Source organism: Peromyscus leucopus, chromosome 4, assembly GCF_004664715.2.
Source record: "Peromyscus leucopus breed LL Stock chromosome 4, UCI_PerLeu_2.1, whole genome shotgun sequence".
NCBI classification, from domain to species: domain Eukaryota; kingdom Metazoa; phylum Chordata; class Mammalia; order Rodentia; family Cricetidae; genus Peromyscus; species Peromyscus leucopus.
In genome coordinates this window covers 109,881,683-109,899,567 of record NC_051066.1, presented here as the reverse complement: position 1 = coordinate 109,899,567, position 17,885 = coordinate 109,881,683, and positions in this window count along the sequence as shown.

Below are 17,885 nucleotides of genomic sequence, written 5' to 3'. Positions count from 1 at the left end.
CCTATTGAGAGCCTATTATTTCCCAGGAACCCAGACAAGTGTCCTGGTATGTGAGTTATCACGTTGCTAATCTTCTGATGTAACTATGAGTGCTGACAGCAGTACCCAGGATCACTAGTGAAGCCAACGGCTTGTTCAAGGGCGCATAGTTAGTAAAAGACTGAGCTTCAACCATCTTGGCGCTGCCTCATTTGTTTTTCCAAACTTCCAAGTTCTCTTTGGGGAAAATTCATAACCATTTGTCTTAGTTAGGTTGCAATTGCTGCGACTAAAACCATGACCAAAAGAAGCCTGGGGAGGAAAAGATTAATTTGGCTGGCTGGTTGCTGTCCATCGTTGAGAAAAGCCAAGGCAGAAACTCAAGGCAGGAATCTGGAGTCAAGATCTAAAAGCACAGGCCATGGAAAATACTACCCAGAGGCTTGATCAGCCTGCTTCCTTATATGTCTGAGGACCACCCGCTGAGGTGCGGCATCACCCACAGTGAATTGTCCCTCCCACACCAATCATCAATAAGAAAACACTCTACACACTCGACCACAGGCAGTCTGAAGGAGGGAGGCATTTTCTCAACTGAGATTCCTCTTCCTACTCTAGCTTGTGTTGAGTTGACAAAAGAACCAAGCAGGACACCATTATGAGAGAAAAATGGTAAAGATTGATTATTCTAAGAACCTCTTTCTTCCCAAAATTTTCCAAGAGACCACCTCAAAATTCGCATGCTCATGAAAAGTTCTCTCTTGCTTTGTAACAACTTTAGGATTATTAAATTCAATTCTCTGGACTGTTCTTTTTGACATAAGGAATCAAGAGAAATAAGTTGATAGCCACCAGTTGATAGTGCATCCAAGATTATAGGGCTCAATTACCGGCTTCAGCCTTGTGCATGGAGGGAGAACAGCCACCGCCTACACATGTGGACTAGCACCTAACTGTCCCTTCAGTGGACGCTTAGCCAGGATCTCTCTCTTCAGCCATGCCGGCTCCCTTATCTCCAGAGGCAGGTGAGTGGGGTACAGCTTCATGGATGAGAGACCTGTAAAGTTACACAAGGTCCTGCATTTAAGGATCCTATATACGACTTAACACTCTACTGTTCCTGTCTTCCAATTCTTGACCATTTTTATACAATACAATGCATCTTTCATTTTGTACTGAACACCATAAACAAGGCAGCCTTGGTGGGTTATCTGGAACCTCCAATTGCATAAATTGGAGGGGTCTAGTTGTTCCTCGGTTTTGACTCTATTATCACAAGCAGCGCCCTACTAAGCTCAAGATCTAAAGACCAGGACTAAAGCATGTCCTTAAGTCCAGTAGATCCCACGGTACCTTTGTGAAAATCCAGTCCCACTATGATGAGCTAAAAGCAGAACTGCTTGCTGAGTAAATTTCAGAAGCATCGACCCCGCCTGAGGAATTCATTTCCTCGCTCAGGCTATGCCATTTTCTTTAAGGATAGAAGGAGCGTGGTTAAAATGTTAGCAGTAGGCTTAAGCCACCTAGAGAAAGTGGAGGTCCTTCATTTGGACTGTCCGTCCCTTCTCCCACACTCACACGGTATTTCCGGCAAGCCTTTTTCCCCAAATCATCTCACATGTAGAAAGAATCACTTTGAGTGAGTAACTGTTTCACCCTGAGGATAGCATAGAACAACTTTGCAGCTACTTTAATAAAAGCAAGTCATGAAAGAGCCCCTTGCACTTTTTAGCCTTTGTAAATAAAACAGTTAACATGGGGCCTCATAACAAAAATCAGGACAAGGTAAAAACCCACGTAAAGAATGAGCTCGCACATCACAATGCTAAGAGCACCGCCTCTCTACCTGGGTCCCGGTTTGAAACACTAAGAAAAAGGCAGATTCGATCAAAAGCAATGAATGGGGCTGTGAAAGCAGTGACTTTTTTACCCTGAGATAAGAGACTAAGACCCCCATAAAGGTAAAGCAATAGGAAACTGTAAATGAATTGCATCGCCACATAGAGCCATCTGAAAAGGTTTTATTAAAAATGCCTCCAAAGTATATTACATTTTCTATTATACCAGGTGGAGCTCAGATGAGGGAGGGAGTTTATAGAGGAACTGCAGAACACAATTTTATTAGCATGCTTGTTCCCCTGATTGTAATAAGCAGAGAAATAAGACTTATTGGTTTGCCTACTTGAAACCTGAACACTTGCGCACACAACTGCACCACTGAGCAGAGCAGACGTTCCTTTCTGCGGTTGGGAGGAAACTGGAGAATGGTTTAATGTGATGTCAGGAAATCTTACTTAAGTCCTGTCTTCTATGAAGCAATGCCATTGTTAGGCAGTATCCCTATTTCCACAGTCTACTGTGAAGAAGACAAATTCTAATTGAATGTGGGATATTGCTCAAAACACTGAGAAACACCAGCATGCAGCTTTGAAGTGAGTCACAATTCAAAGAGAGATAAGACACACAAGGATGCCAAGAAAATTTGGAAATTCAACCTGGAAAAGGGTAGAAGAAAACAAACCTGTTCTTTTATGTTTCATGCCTTAAGGGAGACATCTAAAACAGGTATTGATTTAACATGCTCGGAAATTAGTTATGATACCAATGCCATACAGCTAACCACATGTGAGAATGAAGGTAGATTGTATCGTGGAATACAGGAGTCTTCCTGTGTAAATCCCATTAGGACCAATAGGGAGTTATTCATACATCCAAATCCCTGTCGGTCCTTTGCCTCTCTAACCCCAGACACAGACACCCTTGTTCTGAATGATCCGTGTATTTATCTATTTCACATAAATCAGAAATTTAATAAATATAATCCACTAACATGGCCACTCAAGACATGAATCATGAAGGCTGTGTGTATAAATCACATAACCCTCAAAAGCATTATGATACAGCTCCTTTCAGGCAACTGCCCTGTGTTTGGGAGAGTTAAATCATAGGGGAAAGGAACGTGCAGTAAATAAAACAGAAAATCAATGGTTCACCAAACTAATGAACAAAAACGTCTCGATGCCACTGGCCTGAATGGCTCCCTTAGAAATCTTAGCGAGGAGTAAGATTTTTCAAGGGTCTATTATATTCAGCAAGGCAACTAGGTATGATGGTAGTCTATAATCTCTTTAAGAAATATTTCTAAGAAAACAAAATTTTAATAAGAGAAAAAGATAGTGGGTTCAGAAGGGGAAAAAAGATACTTTGTGGAGGCTTGAAATATTCACTGAACATTGTGTAGGACACTTGTTATTTGTCATCCCACAAGTTCCACATATTCCTTTCTAAAAGCATGTTATTTTCAGAGTCATTGTTTTTAATTACCTCACTCCCATGGTTGCAAAGAAAGCGGATTACTCTAGGAGAGCAGGGTTTAGTGATTTGCTGTAAGTTCTGAGCATGTCTCCTAAGCATCTCTGTCCTGCGCAATTGCTAGTGATCTGTATAGATTGTATTCTGAATATGGTTCTGCCACTGGGCAGGAGAAGGGGCTTCCCATCTGTCTTTGGCTTCAACAGCACCAGTGCATGGGCTGATCTGTGCTGCACTTCCTCTCTGACCCTTACACCTGAGGCATCTAATGCAGTGGTTCTCAGCCTTCCTGATGCTGCAACCCTTTAATACAGTTCCTCAGTGACTTTCAACCATAAAATCATTTCATGGCTACTTCATAACTGTAAATTGGCTAAATTGGTTACCTGTGGGGGGTAACAAGTAACAGGTTGAGAACACTGAAATGACTTCTGAACTTAATTGGCTCCTACATTCATTTCTTTTGTATCTCCCTCGGTACTAGGAAGATTCCTGTACTCAGGGACTTTGTCTATCTTGTGTTATGATAGTGTCTAATATTTTCATCATCATAGGTGCTAAATATGTATTTATTGTCTAACTAGTGGAGTGTCAATGATAACCGCATACTTAGGCAGCAGATAGAATGGATCAAGGTATATCTTTCTGGATGCATGGAGTTTAGCAAATTGATGTAGTTTGGTGTAGTGCATAGACTCAAGCCATCATCTTCTTTAGGGGGTGGCCCTATATGACCCTTCCCAAGAAAGTGAAAGATAAACTCAATAGTCTCAGAGTGATTAGGGAGGGTCATTTTCACTCTTGAGATTCCCCACATCTTTGAGCAAACTTGCAGATGAGGCTACATCACACTCAGCTCCTCCATGCACTCGCCCACACTGTGTAACAAATACTATTGAGTGTTAAACCAAAGAAGCCTGGGTGTGAGAAAAAAAGATGTAAAAGAAACTCATGCTGCTTCCTTACCATTAATTCAAGGACTCTGACCTTCTGCCTGTCTTTGTGACTAGCTAATTATAGGGACAAAATAGACATTAGGAAGGCTATAACAGATTGAGAGAATGAGGGATGGGTCTGCATTATGGGTTTGGAATAGTCTATGAGGCCCAAGGCTGCCAGGTCCCGGGTCAGAGCAGACAACTCAGTCTGCCTCGTCTTACCTGGTTTACAGCATGTGCTGAGGATCTTCACATGGAAGCAGGCACCTACATCTGGCCTCATCAGAGAAAGAGGGGCCTCATGTGAGGGTCTGTTCAAATGTTGCACCTGCCCTCTTATGTCCTCAGGCTCTTCTTCTAGTTCCTGGGGCCTCAGTTTACCCACCTGTACATATTTCCTGCATTACTTCAAAGAGGAGCAGGGAGACTTAATTAATGTTTGTCAAGCACAGCTTATATGAAAGGAATCGTGTGCAGTGAGTTCAAAGTAGTCCTGGCCCCGTTGTCTCTTTCATGTACGCTTAGAAGATTTTTCAGCCTTGATAAGAATTTGGGGGAGGAAAAAGAAAGAAAGGAAGGAAGGAAGAAAGAAAAGAAAAACACCATTTGCTCATGTGTTTGGACCTGGGTCTTCTCATTACAACACTGTCTGAACTGTCTTTGCCTATCACAGGAAATTAAGAATCAAACAGTTCCTTTGGTGAATAACAGCATCATTCTGTAGGTGGTCAGGATTTAAAATATGAGAATTTTTTCTATTGTCTCTTACCATTTATCACATCTACAAACACCACACACACACACACACACACACACACACACACACACACACACACACACAGGTCTCACAAGGACATCATTTATTCTCCTCACTCCCTTTTTTCCTTGTCTCCTCTCTTTCACTCTTTCTGCTATAACCATTCAGATCCCCATTGCTCCTTCCACTCTAGCAAATTCCAGTCAGGTGATCGCAACAATAAAAGAATTATTCTTCAACATATTTTTATCTTCCTTATATTTATCTCATATTCAAGTCCCTTATGGGATTCTCATTGCTTCAGTCTTAAATCCAAAATTATGAGAAAGCATTCAAAGTCCTTCATAATATGGTCCCCCTCTATATCTCCAGCTCCTCCAACAAACACAGCTTTGCTTTAATCTACCTCAGTGTCATTGCTCTGGCTGTGAACATGCTGATTGAATCTTCGCCCATCATCTGAATCTTGGGTTTCACTTTCTCCATCAAGATACCCCTCCCTGGCCCATAGACACCCACTTCCCTAAGCTTTGAACACCTCTGTGTTATCTGGAGGAAGAAGAACCTTTCTCTAACTTAACTCACATCAGTCTACAAATTCCCCAAGAAACAGGGACTGTAATGTTCTTCTCTGTGTCCCCAGTGTTCTCACAGGCTGGCGATGCATGTGACACATTTGGAATGCATATATATGGAAAGGAGATGGGTCCAGGAATGTTTAACACTCAGAGGTTTTGGGAGCATCCTCTTTTCTGTCAAACTTAACAATCCAGCAAAGCCTGGAGGAAGCTGGATTGTTTATAGCTGAACAATTCCCAAACAATTGAGAAGGAACAGGACGTGAAACCTTCTGATTATCCTCATTGAGAGCTTCTAAGATATAAGTTCTAGCAAAACATTGCCATGTTTCATTCACAAGCCACAAAGAGGACAGAATAAGCCCCCAGCTAGTCAGATCAAGAAAGAAATAGACATGATTAATTCATATTAATCTTCATGATGATGTCAGGGTGTAGCCAATCAATGGAGGAAAGAAGAGACCTAGACCTTAGGTGGCAACTGTGTCATTGATCTGCCGTTCCCCAACAAGGTTGATGTTATTGTTGCCCTGGAAGCCTTGGTTTTACAGATGGTAGGTTCCATTAAGGATGAAAATATAGTAATCTCCTTCAGGGTAAGCAGGATATCAGTCCTAGGCAAAAAGCTTCCAGCTGATGGTGATTATAAAATTTGGAAAACACAGACCTACTATTACCCAAGGTCAGTGGTGATGGCAGCTGGAACACATCATCAATCTGCCTCATCCAACCTGGTCCAGACATCTTGCTGGGAGATCCGCATTTGGGAGCAAGTACCTACATCTGGCCATTCAAAAACTTACCCATTTCCTATGGGGTTTTCTTTTACCTATACCTCAAGTTATTGCATAAAAAGTTATGTATTATTAAGTAATAGTTGTACTTCCATGTGCTACTATTTCTAATGAACATCTATAATAGAAAGAAGAAAAAGAAAGCATAGGATAGGGACAAAACAAGTCCCCCATATTCCTTTCCAGAGCTTAGTTTCTTCTAGTCCTATTCTTGGAGTTGTTGATGATTTTCATGAGTTTATTTATTATTTATTTCCTAAGACAAAGACACTCCCAGACTACAACCCCTTTTCTTGTTCCGGATCACCTTCCCTTGAGAGTGTTCTGAAGATGAATGCAGCTCTACCAAATGTCAGAATCATCCTAAGAAAACAATTGACAAACCTATAGTGTATTATGTTTCCTCTTGTGGCTTCCTCCCCATTTTCCACATTGCCATCAGGTTCCGTGTTCTGAGGAGACAAGTTCTGTGTCCTGGTAGAAGAAAGTTACACTGTAGGGAATAAATGAAGGCAAGCCCTGGAGGTTCTAGCCCTTGCTTTAGTCATCTTATTAGGAAGCAAATGGAATTATGTAATCCATGGGCATCTCACCCATAGGGAAGGAATCTTGAAAGATGAAGAGGATCATGTTCAGCGTCCTTAAGGACCTTCATAGTGCTGTACCCAGGTAAATCAGTCCAGTGAGTTTACCCCACTGGTGACCCTTCCTGAGGGTTCCTTCCTGCCTCTGACAGGATATTCCAACCCATACTTGCCATATAATTGAGCACCTGGATTCTTATTCTTTAGTTTAAACCTGTCAAAGAGAGTATAAACATGTATCCAAAGTAGGAATTCTGAAATCACTGACTTGAGCCAAGGGAGACACTAGTGAATGGCTTCCCACCCTTAGCACTTTGAGATGGATTTCTGCCTTTCTTTTAAATAGAGATCCCAATATAGTGGTTGCATTTAATAGCTAATAGCAGTAATTGCCCTTTTTGAGCAAGACTTATTTAACTAAATCTTAGGATTTTCCATGGGCAAAAGCTGAGTATTATTAAACAACAGAATCCAGACCATTTCTAAAGGCTAAGAGGTCCTTAACTGACTTGACCCAGTGTAGCCAGTCAGTTATAAGTAGTCCCAATACAAATCTTAATTAAGTACAGAGATGGTAATCTCAGTATAGTACATTTCCTGTTCAGCCTCCATATGAGCCACACCTGTGAGAAAACTCTGAATGTCCAAGTATATTCCTACTCTTTGGAATTTGAAGATAGCCCTTGACATTAACTCTTTGCTATGAGCTATATCAGCAAAGTGCAGCTTCTGATCATGTATTGTCTACAGAAACATGCCTAGATGGCCACTGCTATAGAACTTCTAGAGTCTGTATCTGATACTTGACACAAAACACCATGTAAGGAAAGGAACCTGTACCATATGACTTCAGTTTTCCAAGGACAGTGACAATTCCCAGGGTCCTATCATTCCAGTCCTGGGAAGATAAGTGGAAAACTCTTGTGGGCATAATGGGTTTGAGCCCTGGGTATTTATGCAAATCCTCTGCAATATTTGCTAATATTAACACATGTTTAGGATGACTTTGCTTTATACCAAAACATGCATTTCTAAATTTAGTCATTTGCTTCTTCAAAGTGCCTCTGTGATCACCAACCTCTAGATGACAAATTTCAATGAAGTTAGCAGCCAAATGGATTCTTCTGCACCACCTTTCTTAGTGTTTAGCTGTTACATCTTCAGTTCTATAACTTAATCAATGTAATACGAGCTTTGGAAATGTGTTTGTGGCCTGCCAGATCAGCACTAAGGGTGTCCTAAGAAATAGGATTCTGTTTTGTACCACTCTAGTGTGTGGCCCAACTCTGTGGCCATGTGATGGGCTTCAAGGTGTCTGCTCTGGTGTGCCCCTAGATTCTCCATTCACAACTATATACCTAATCTATCCTGTGTCTCAGCTTCCTGATCTACAAGTGTGGATAGTAATGGATGGCCACTTTTTAACCATAATAAGAATTGAAATGTGTTAAAATATGCAAAAATGTTCAAGATAACCACCTCGTGTAAGTGTGGTCTTAACACTTAGAAAGTATTTATATTCCTCTTATAGTTAAAGATATTGAAACTCAGAGTTGATAAAGACTTTAGAAGGTATTAAATAATGAGGAAGGGGGATAAGAGTCTGTTTTTTCACAGTGTCATTTATAATATCATCTCTACATGGATCTATAAGAAACTAGTGTAACTAGCCAGAGTATGTAAACTACTCGATCTATAAAAAACTGGTGTGACTAGCCAGAGTATATAAACTATGAAAATACTTGAATGCCTTTCCTCCTGTGTCCTTAGCTATATAAAGTTCATATACTGCTTATTAGTCTCTTCCCCTTATGCATCATTTTTCAAAGCTATAAACTCAGTATCCAGTCTTGCATTTGATATTTATTTAGCACCCTATCATATTAATTTCTACAGTATAGCTGTAGCCATCATTCAAGGCTTTAAATTACTGACTATATCATGAGGGACACTTAGGGATTAATATAGTATTACTTAACCCAACTAGTAGTCTCAATTTAATACAAGTTCCAGAAAAGGAAAGTGAGATTTTTTCCTTGAATGATGCAAGTTACTTCCAGAAACAAGACTGAAATCTCTCTCATGTCTAGTGTTCTTAGCTTCTCCACTAAGCATGCCTTGAACCACCTTACTGGTTCAGTGGGAAGACAAGGTGAGTGTATGCATCTAAATCCTTGTCTGGTGGTTTGAATGAGAATGCCTCCGTTGAATGTTGAATACTTGGTCCCCAGTTGATGGAACTGCTTGGGAGAGATTAAGAGATGTGGCCTTGGAGGAGGTATGCCACTGGGGGTGGGCTTTGAAGTCTCTCTCTCTCTCTCTCAGCCTCTAATTTTCAGGTCAAGATGTGAGCTGTCTGCTGCCATGCCTTGGCTCCACAATCATAGACTCTAACCCTCTAAAACTGTAAGCCCCAAATTAAATACTTTCTTTGGTAAGTTGTCTTGTTCATGACGTCCTATCATAGCAATAGAAAAGTGACTAAGACAGAGTGTCATGAGCATCTGCTTTCTCTTTTGGTGGTTTTGCATTCAGTATTCTCAAGAGGCAGAGACAGAGATTAAGCAGTGCTCATGAGAATCAAGCAAGGCAGTCTGGAAGTTGGAATGCTCTCTCACCTCCACAAGTTGTGGTTGAATATCCGGTGAAACTTTGAGACATTACATGAATCACCCTCCCCAAAAAAAGAAGAACCCCACTTGCTATTCTCAGAGAATATTAGTACAATGTCTCTCAGTATTTCAGACCCACAAGTACACAGCATTTTAATAGGCTTAAGAGGGGCCTTCAGAAGATGTCAGGGCAGAGACTGGAAGATGCCCAGCCCAGTGGGAAGATTTTTTCCCCAAACAGTTCTTTGCTCTCAAAAACTTGCCTCTGTGGTTATTGCACATTCCTCATAAAATAATCAGAGCAGTAGCTGTGTCGTGCCTCACTACCAACTATTCAAGGGCTTCCTTTAGGGGATCAGAAAGGGTTTTGTCACTTCCTCCCCCCATCAGAAGGGAGCACCCTGACTATCCATCCACACAGCCGGATCTAGTATGAGCACCCGCTTGCAGTCTAGACAGCAGGCTAAGAGAGGGGCTAATGCTAGGTTTCAGCAGACATCGCAGCATGTTTGTCCTGGCTCTTCTGCCCACGGTGATGCCTTTGATCTTGATCCCGGCAAACCACAGTCATCGACAAAGGTAGAATGGGCTTCGGCTTCTGAAAAGCCCTAATGGAAATTCCCTTCACTCCCCATTCCCTCCACGGTCCCTTTCTGCTGCTTCTGATTTAGCTGCACTATTTAGCCCTAAATCCAACTGTAAAGCCAGCATTAGAGCGGCAACCAAGCCAGCGTGAGTCATGTGGCAATCCTGCTTTGGATATCCGGGGCACAGCTGACCGGTTGGGAAAGTACACAGTCCTTTACTTAGCCAGGCACCTTAATCACGGATTCCAGGCTCAGCAATCCTCGTTTGATTTTCCCTGAGAACAGGCTGGACTGTGATCTGGTCCTCCTCGGAGAGGAGCAATCATTTCTAAATGGGCAGGTGGTTAGGGAGTTTACAAGGAACAACAAGCGCAAACGGACTCAGGCTTTCTGTGGTGTGGGAAGGAATGTGCTGGGCTGGAAGGCCGCTGTCATCACGCTGCGCCGTTCTTTACAAACAAGACCCAGTCCCTGGGCAACACTGTTCTTTTTGTGTGTGTTTCCTTCACGAAGGACAGAGGAACCTGAAACAGGGTTGCTTGGTTCACGGGCCTTGAGGGTGAAGGCACGTGCCCCAAGAACTGTGGCCAACTCCGTGGAAATCATGGCACTGTGGAAGTGTCTAACCTGTCATTTTACAAAATAATGGAAGCCTGGAAAAGGAAAACTTAATTAAGGCTCGAGTTCACCGAGTCTGAGGAGAACTCAGGACCTTTGGTTCCCAAGTTAGAACATATGCCCTGAGCCTAAGGCTCAGCTTGTAAGCTCAGTTTGCAGGCTCAGAACTCAGTTCCTGGCTATAGATTTTAGATTGCTTTGTCTATGCTCTCTCTTTTTTTATTTTCTTTATTAGTATATATTAATTACACCAAGTAATGGCTTCCTTTATGGTAATTTTATACATGCATGTATAAAATTTTAATTATATTCACCCCCGTTACTCTCTTAACCACCCCCCAACATTCCCTGGTCCCCACACTCTTCTTTAATAGTCCTTCTTTTATTATTGTGACTTTTTTTCCCAGATCCCATTCATTAAAGAAACATTGTTAATTTCCTTTTTGAATCTACCTTATTTCCTGTAACATGATGATCTTCCTTGTTCTGTTTTCCTTCAAATGATAGGATTTCACTCTTCTTTACAGACAGGTAATATCCAGTTGCTTGTGACAATCTGGACCCCCAACATCTGTATGTTGTTTACTAACCAATTAATTTCTAATGAAGGCATCAAGTTCGTCAGGAACCAAATGACAGGGAAGTACACATATTCAAATCTCTTCCATCATTCAGTGTTCAGGATTGTTTTGCCGCTTATTAAGCCTCATTCTAGGAGAAGATAGAGACATCATCATTTTCTCTTTCAGACTGTGTTTTCTTCTCTCTGAGAGAAGGAGGAGGAGAATTGGAAGAAGTAAGAAGGGAGAGAGGGAGAAATTTGCTTGGTGGTTGAAATATTTGCTGAAGGCGGTAGTGGGAAGAGGTGTGCCCAGCATCCCTGGGCATTGTCAGAGTAGACATGCTGCAGAGCGGAGCTCAGGGAGCTGGAGAGGCTGGATTTGACAGGTGCCTGGCTCCAGCCCTACCAGCCAGGGCAATCATAAGCTCTGCTCTGCTTGGCTCTCTTCTGTGACAAGTTGAGAGCCAGCTGCTCTCTGCGCTTGGCTCCACAATCCACAACTTTCTCTGCCCTGTTTAACTAGGCTTCCCCCGCAGGGAGCAAGTCTGGTTACTAGCTAAAGTTTTCATGGTCAGAATAAAAGCGTATGGAAGAGGAAAGGATACCTCTAAAATAGGAGTGGGGAGGTTTGGGGCAGAAAAGAAGCAGAGTAGAGAGCCTTGCCATCTTTGTTGTTGGCAAGTCGGATGTTGGGAAACCCTGTCCCCTCACTCAACAAGGGACACACCATCTGCCAACGCCCATGCCAGCAACACCTCTTTCTGAACCATCAGTTCATTGGTCGTATGCATCATTCCCTGTCAAGACACCTTCTGATTAGTTGCTTCTGCTTTCCTGAATTCTCCATGAGCAGCTGATAGCCATTGTTTCCCTGGAGTTCATGTTCTGCTGTAGCAGAAGCAAGAAAGGCTGGACCTGGTCCTTGAGCACCTGCTCATAAACTGACACCCTCACCCTCAGTTAAGAGACCATGATGGGCATTAGGGTGACACTGTAGAGCAGCGGTTCCCAACCTTCCTAGTGCTGCGACCCTTTAATACAGCTCCTCATGTTGTAGTTTCATTGCTACTTCATACCTGTACTTTTGCTATTGTTAAGATTTGTAATGTAAATATCTGATATAAAGGATATCTGATATGTGAGCCCTGTGAAAGGGTCGTTCGACCCCAAAGAGGTCTTGGCCCACAGATTGAGAACCACTGCTGTAGAACCCATCCCTCTCCCCTCAGAGTGCCCAGCAATGAGGTTTCTGACACCAGAATTACCTGTCAATCAGAATAGCCATACTGTAAATCCATCTGTGTTTACAAAAGATGGCAACTTCTGAATGCCACCTTCCTGAATGCCCTCTAATTCCATCTGTTAACAGAGGCAAAGTAAATGAACTCTTCATTTCTTCCATCCAGTGCAGCCATTAGAAAAATCTCCTTTTCTTTTGTACCTTATATTTTTCCCTCAGAAAACACCTTTAGCAAAAAGCTTCTTCACAAAGAGGAACCTGGGGACCCTGGCTGAGGGAGCAGTGGGAATTTGCCTCCCAGTCTCAGGAAAGCACACACCATGCTCTAGTACAGCAGTTCTCAAGCTGTGGGCCAAGACCCCCACAGGGCTTGCATCTCGGATATCCTGCATATCAGACATTTACATTACAGTTCATAACAGTAGCAAAATTACAGTTATGAAGTAGTGGCGAAATCATTTTACACCACCACAGGAGGAGCGATATTAAAGGGTCCCAGCACTGGGAAGACTGAGAAGCACTGCTCTAGTCTCTTCCTTTGTAACCTTCCGTGCTTCCTGCTTAGCTCTTTACATCACTGGTTTCCTTCACAAATTTTGAAGCCTATTGTGACTTCTTTTAAAACTGCATTTAACCGCTTCAGCTCTTCTCAACTTCTAATGACGATCAGCTGCCACTCAACACCAACTAAACAGTCCTCTGTGGGTGTGTTCTGCCCACCAGCCTCCCCGGCCTGGATGCCATTCTTTCTCTTCCCTGGTGGGCACTCTTCATCCAGCTAGTTCTTGGCTCCAAATCACCCTTCCCCTGACACTTTCACCCCCACTTAAAGATTTAATTTACTTCTGTGGTTGGCGTGATGCATAGAGAGTCAGAGAATGGAGGGGATTTACCCATGTTCAAACTTCTGATGTGGCAATGGTCAGACAGGACTCAAGCCTCTGAAACGTCTTGACTCATGCGTCCTCCTTTCTCTGCTGTTCTCATTCTGGTCCTCATCTGTGCAGACTTCCTCATGAATACTTTGACTACCCGACGTCCTCTATGAAATAAGTGCTTTCATTTCTTTTTTTCTTTTTAAGATTTATTTAATTGTGTGGATATATGCATGAGCCTAGCTATGTATGTATATTTGTGCAGTAGCACACAGAGGCCAGAAGGTGTCAGATTCCCTGGAACTGGAGTTGCAGGTGATATGAGCTACCCATTGTGGGTGCCAGGTACCGAACCCAGGTCCTCTGACAGAGCAGCAAATGCTTTTCAACACTGTAACATCTTCCAACCCTACATTACTGATTTCTAATTGGGTCTTCCAGATTGCTCTTTCTGTTTGAAACTAAAGTGGCTAAGATCACTGGCCCTGGTCAAACCATACAAGTTCACACTATTTGAGATAAACGTCCAGTGACAATCCCTGGGTATCCAAGTAATTTTAGTGAAATTCATTCCCTTTCTTGGGCATCTGTCACTAGCCCTGGATAAAAATGCGTAAGAGGCAAAATGCTTATAGAAAGGTCTTCCAAAGATCTTGGAAGTTTCCAGAAAGACTTTTGTGGTATTTCTTGGCTCAGTCAGAATCAGGAAGTACAAGATTCTCACAAGGAAACTGGTTCTTGCACAATTTCCAACAACACCCCCCTCCACTCCACCCTGAAGCCTTCCTTGAACCACACATTCCCACCCTTTCCCCAAACACGGGTTTCTGCAGAGTCAAAACTTTTGATAGTTCAGATAAGGTTCAAATGAGCTGCTGAACTCTCGAGACTGGAAGTGAACCTAGAGTTTTTCCCTTTGCTCATCCCCAGGAATGAGTGTAGCAGGCTGGCTGTGTCAAGGTAGTTTCGGTGACAATGAAAATGGACATGAGTGAAAGCATCAGGCAGCAAATAATTGCATCCAAAGGCGTGGAATGATTCCTCAGGAAACGTTACATGATTCTGCCCAAGTTTCTCCATGATCATAACAAAAGGCAGACCATAATGCCAGCTTTTTTTGTTCTGTTTTTTGATTAAGAAATAAATGATGAATTGTTTGTTTTTTATTTTGCTCACTTGCTTTTTTAAAATGATGTCTTCAAAGGTAGGGACAACAAAATTACGAATGCTTTGGAAGTCAATGAACTCCAAGCTATAGAAAGAAATACAGAGAGGAATTCCACATGAGTGGGGGAAGAGCTAACATGTCATCTGGGCACTTAGCATATTCTTTCAGAGGGTGCTTCAGAAGACAAACGTCATTGCCCTTACTTGCTTTCAATCATCAGAACTTTGGGACTGATTTGAAATAGTTATTCTTCTCATGAACTTGAGGAAGTAGGGGAAGCAATTAGATCTTGTGATTTTTAAGGCTGCACTGAGGATAAGGTAAGAAAATATCATAAATTTTATTTCATGCTTTCTTGCCAATTGACAGAAATGTGCAGTCCATATGAATTCATATAACAAGGGTGGAATGTTGGAAAAACCAATAAAGATTTTGTGGTCTGACCTATAATAAATGTAGTTTGATTTAGAGTCTGTTTTTCACAACATGGCAAAATGAATCATAAAATAATGGGCCCTGAAACTCCTGCATTTTTAACAATAGCCTGGGGACAGTTTACAGTGTAATGAATTGTAATTAACCCCCCTTCAAAATCTTTTATGAGTATTCTGCCAATTAGCTCCGCATGCTTACTAATGACTCATGGCCAGTGCGTGTCTTTACAGAACCTGGTTTCACCGTGCACATCTCCCTGGTAACTCAGCACTAGTGTGCAGCCAGGTAAGGATGACACAACTGTATAGGAATACCTTCAGCAGCATCCCCACCTTGCTAACCCAATGGACTCGACTGTCACCCTTCCAGCCCACGGGAACCACAGTGGCTTGTGGTGTCAGAATAGTTTGGTTTCTGATGGATTGCAAGGAATGCCTCACTCCCCACGGACACATCTGCTGTTACTTAGCACGAGTGTATATAATGGTACTAATTGTGGAGCCATCTTTGTTTTCTTTACTTCGCACTCTGGTTAGCATTATTTTATCTTTGTGGTTCATGGATTTCTGCCATTGACAACATAAGTCCACTCTAGAGAAAATACAGTGAGCAAAAGGCTGCCTCCTTACATTGATTCGCATTGGATTTGGCAGGACCAATTGCATGCTTCCTTCCCTACTGGTTCTGACTAGCTCTGGCCTTGTCAAGAGCTGATGGTTTCTTTTGAGAAAGCAGAGCTTCCACTGGCTTGTGAGCTGAGAAGAGAGGAATACAGGGAGGGCCTGAGACCTGCCTTTCAACACACGTGCTGAGAAAGCTAATCACAAACCACGTCAAACGCTCCCTTAGAGGCCAAGCCAAAAAATGTGAAGGGAACTTAGGACACCACCCAACCAATAGCGGCAAAGGAACACACTGGCATTTCAACTCCATCTGAAAGAATGATAAGGAAGTGCTCCAACATCATGAAAACATTGAGGATAGATTTCAGAAGAATCACATTATCAGGCCATGCCCTGGATAATCCAAACTGCACAGGATTAGCTTACCATGAAGCTTTAGATGCATACTTTTCAGGAAATGGTTTTTCTAGAATGACAGAAAACTCTTGCTGAGTGAAAAGGGCCTTAGGGGGAAGTGCCTTGAGAGCTCCGTTCAACAGCGCAATGCCTCATGGGTGTTGCTTGGACAGGACAGTTGTGCCCCTCTCAATGAGGAGCAGGGGACAGAGGAAGAAAGGAGCTCTTGCTGCTCTGCATGGAGCCTTTAGAATCCCAGGTTTTATCCCAGCAGAAATTATCTTCTTTGAGAGATGAAGTATTCTTCCCAGTTTCCATCACATTCTTAGCCCATTTTCCTCACCCCAATGTAAAGAACCGAAAAATGGGAACATACTTTTCCCTTGCCAAGAACAACTAAATAAAAGTGACTCCAACTCCAAGTGGTGGAACTCTTAGCAAGTCCCCATCATTCAAAGAAGTGAGCAAGGGGTTGGAAGGGATAGCTTAGCGGTTAAGAGTACTGGTTGCTCTTCTAGAGGTCCTGAGTTCAATTCCCAGCACTCACAGGGTGGCTCACAACCATCTACAACAGTAGTCCCACAAGATCCAATGCCCTCTTCTGGTGTGCAAACATACAGACAGACAAAACAATCCATATACATAAAGTTCATAAATAAATAAATCTTAAGAAAGTGAACTAGGGGTTAGGCAGCTCCTGCCTCGGCTCTGGTCCTCTTCTGATTTCAAAGAGAGGCTCCAAAGTTAGAAAGAAAAAAAGGAATGCCAGAGCTTACCGAAGTCTGAGGGTGTTTCAGGTATGCCAGTAGTAGCCTGTGGCCCATAAGGAGATTGCACAGTGTCTACAGGGCCTATCTTCCCTATTGGATGGTTCATGACTGTTCTTACCTAGTCTATATGTCTCATAGCACCTCCCATTTTGGGTCAGAATTGGATTTCTTCATCCAGCAATTGACAAATGGTGAGTCAACTTGGGTTATGTCTCTGGAAGATTTTAATTAAGAAACCTATAGACTGTTATAAGCCAATGCTGGACAGTTGTAGGACTGTGAGAGTAGGCAAAACCAGTTCAAGAAAGCAAGACACAATGAAAAGCTGGAGAGAGCAGATACAAAGACAGATTTTTTTCACCTCCCACCCCCTCAGCCCCTGCTGACCTTTCCACCAACTTTGTTTCAAATGAATACCTGCTAAACATGCCGCCCTTAAAGAAGTCCATAGACATCCCATTCTCTGGTTTAAGGCATGTTGGTTTTTTGTTTTGTTTTGTTTTGTTTTAAACGTGCTCTGTAGCTCACTAATAAGAAAGGGAAAGGACTGGAGGCTGGACACCCTAGGTCTGAACCCAACTCTACCCAGTGACAGCTCTGAAGTTTCTGATCATCTATAACTGGTTTTCAACTCAAGAAAGTGTTGTGTCTAACACTCCATAGCCACAGGGCTGTGCAAACACAGTGCTTCCAATGAGAGAATACTGGATAAATGTTTTCCCCTCTTGGTATGGTCTGACTGATAGCTGACTTCCTCCTCCCTCTCAGAACCCTGCATGATTTTCTCCCTATACGAATTATTTCATTGAGCAAACAACCTCTCCAGTTGATAAAAGGTACTCCTCATACAAAGATGTCCTGAGTTTTCCAAAGGTATAGATCCCTCTACCACCCATATGACTCAACCAACAGATACTTAAATAATCACAGAAGACATGATTCAAACTTTTAAACCTATTAGCATCCTGGTTATTCATATCATACACTTTAAGTCTTAAAATAAGTTATGATGGGTCTGCATACTCATTGTTTCAAATCAACATTTTCAAGTAGCTGA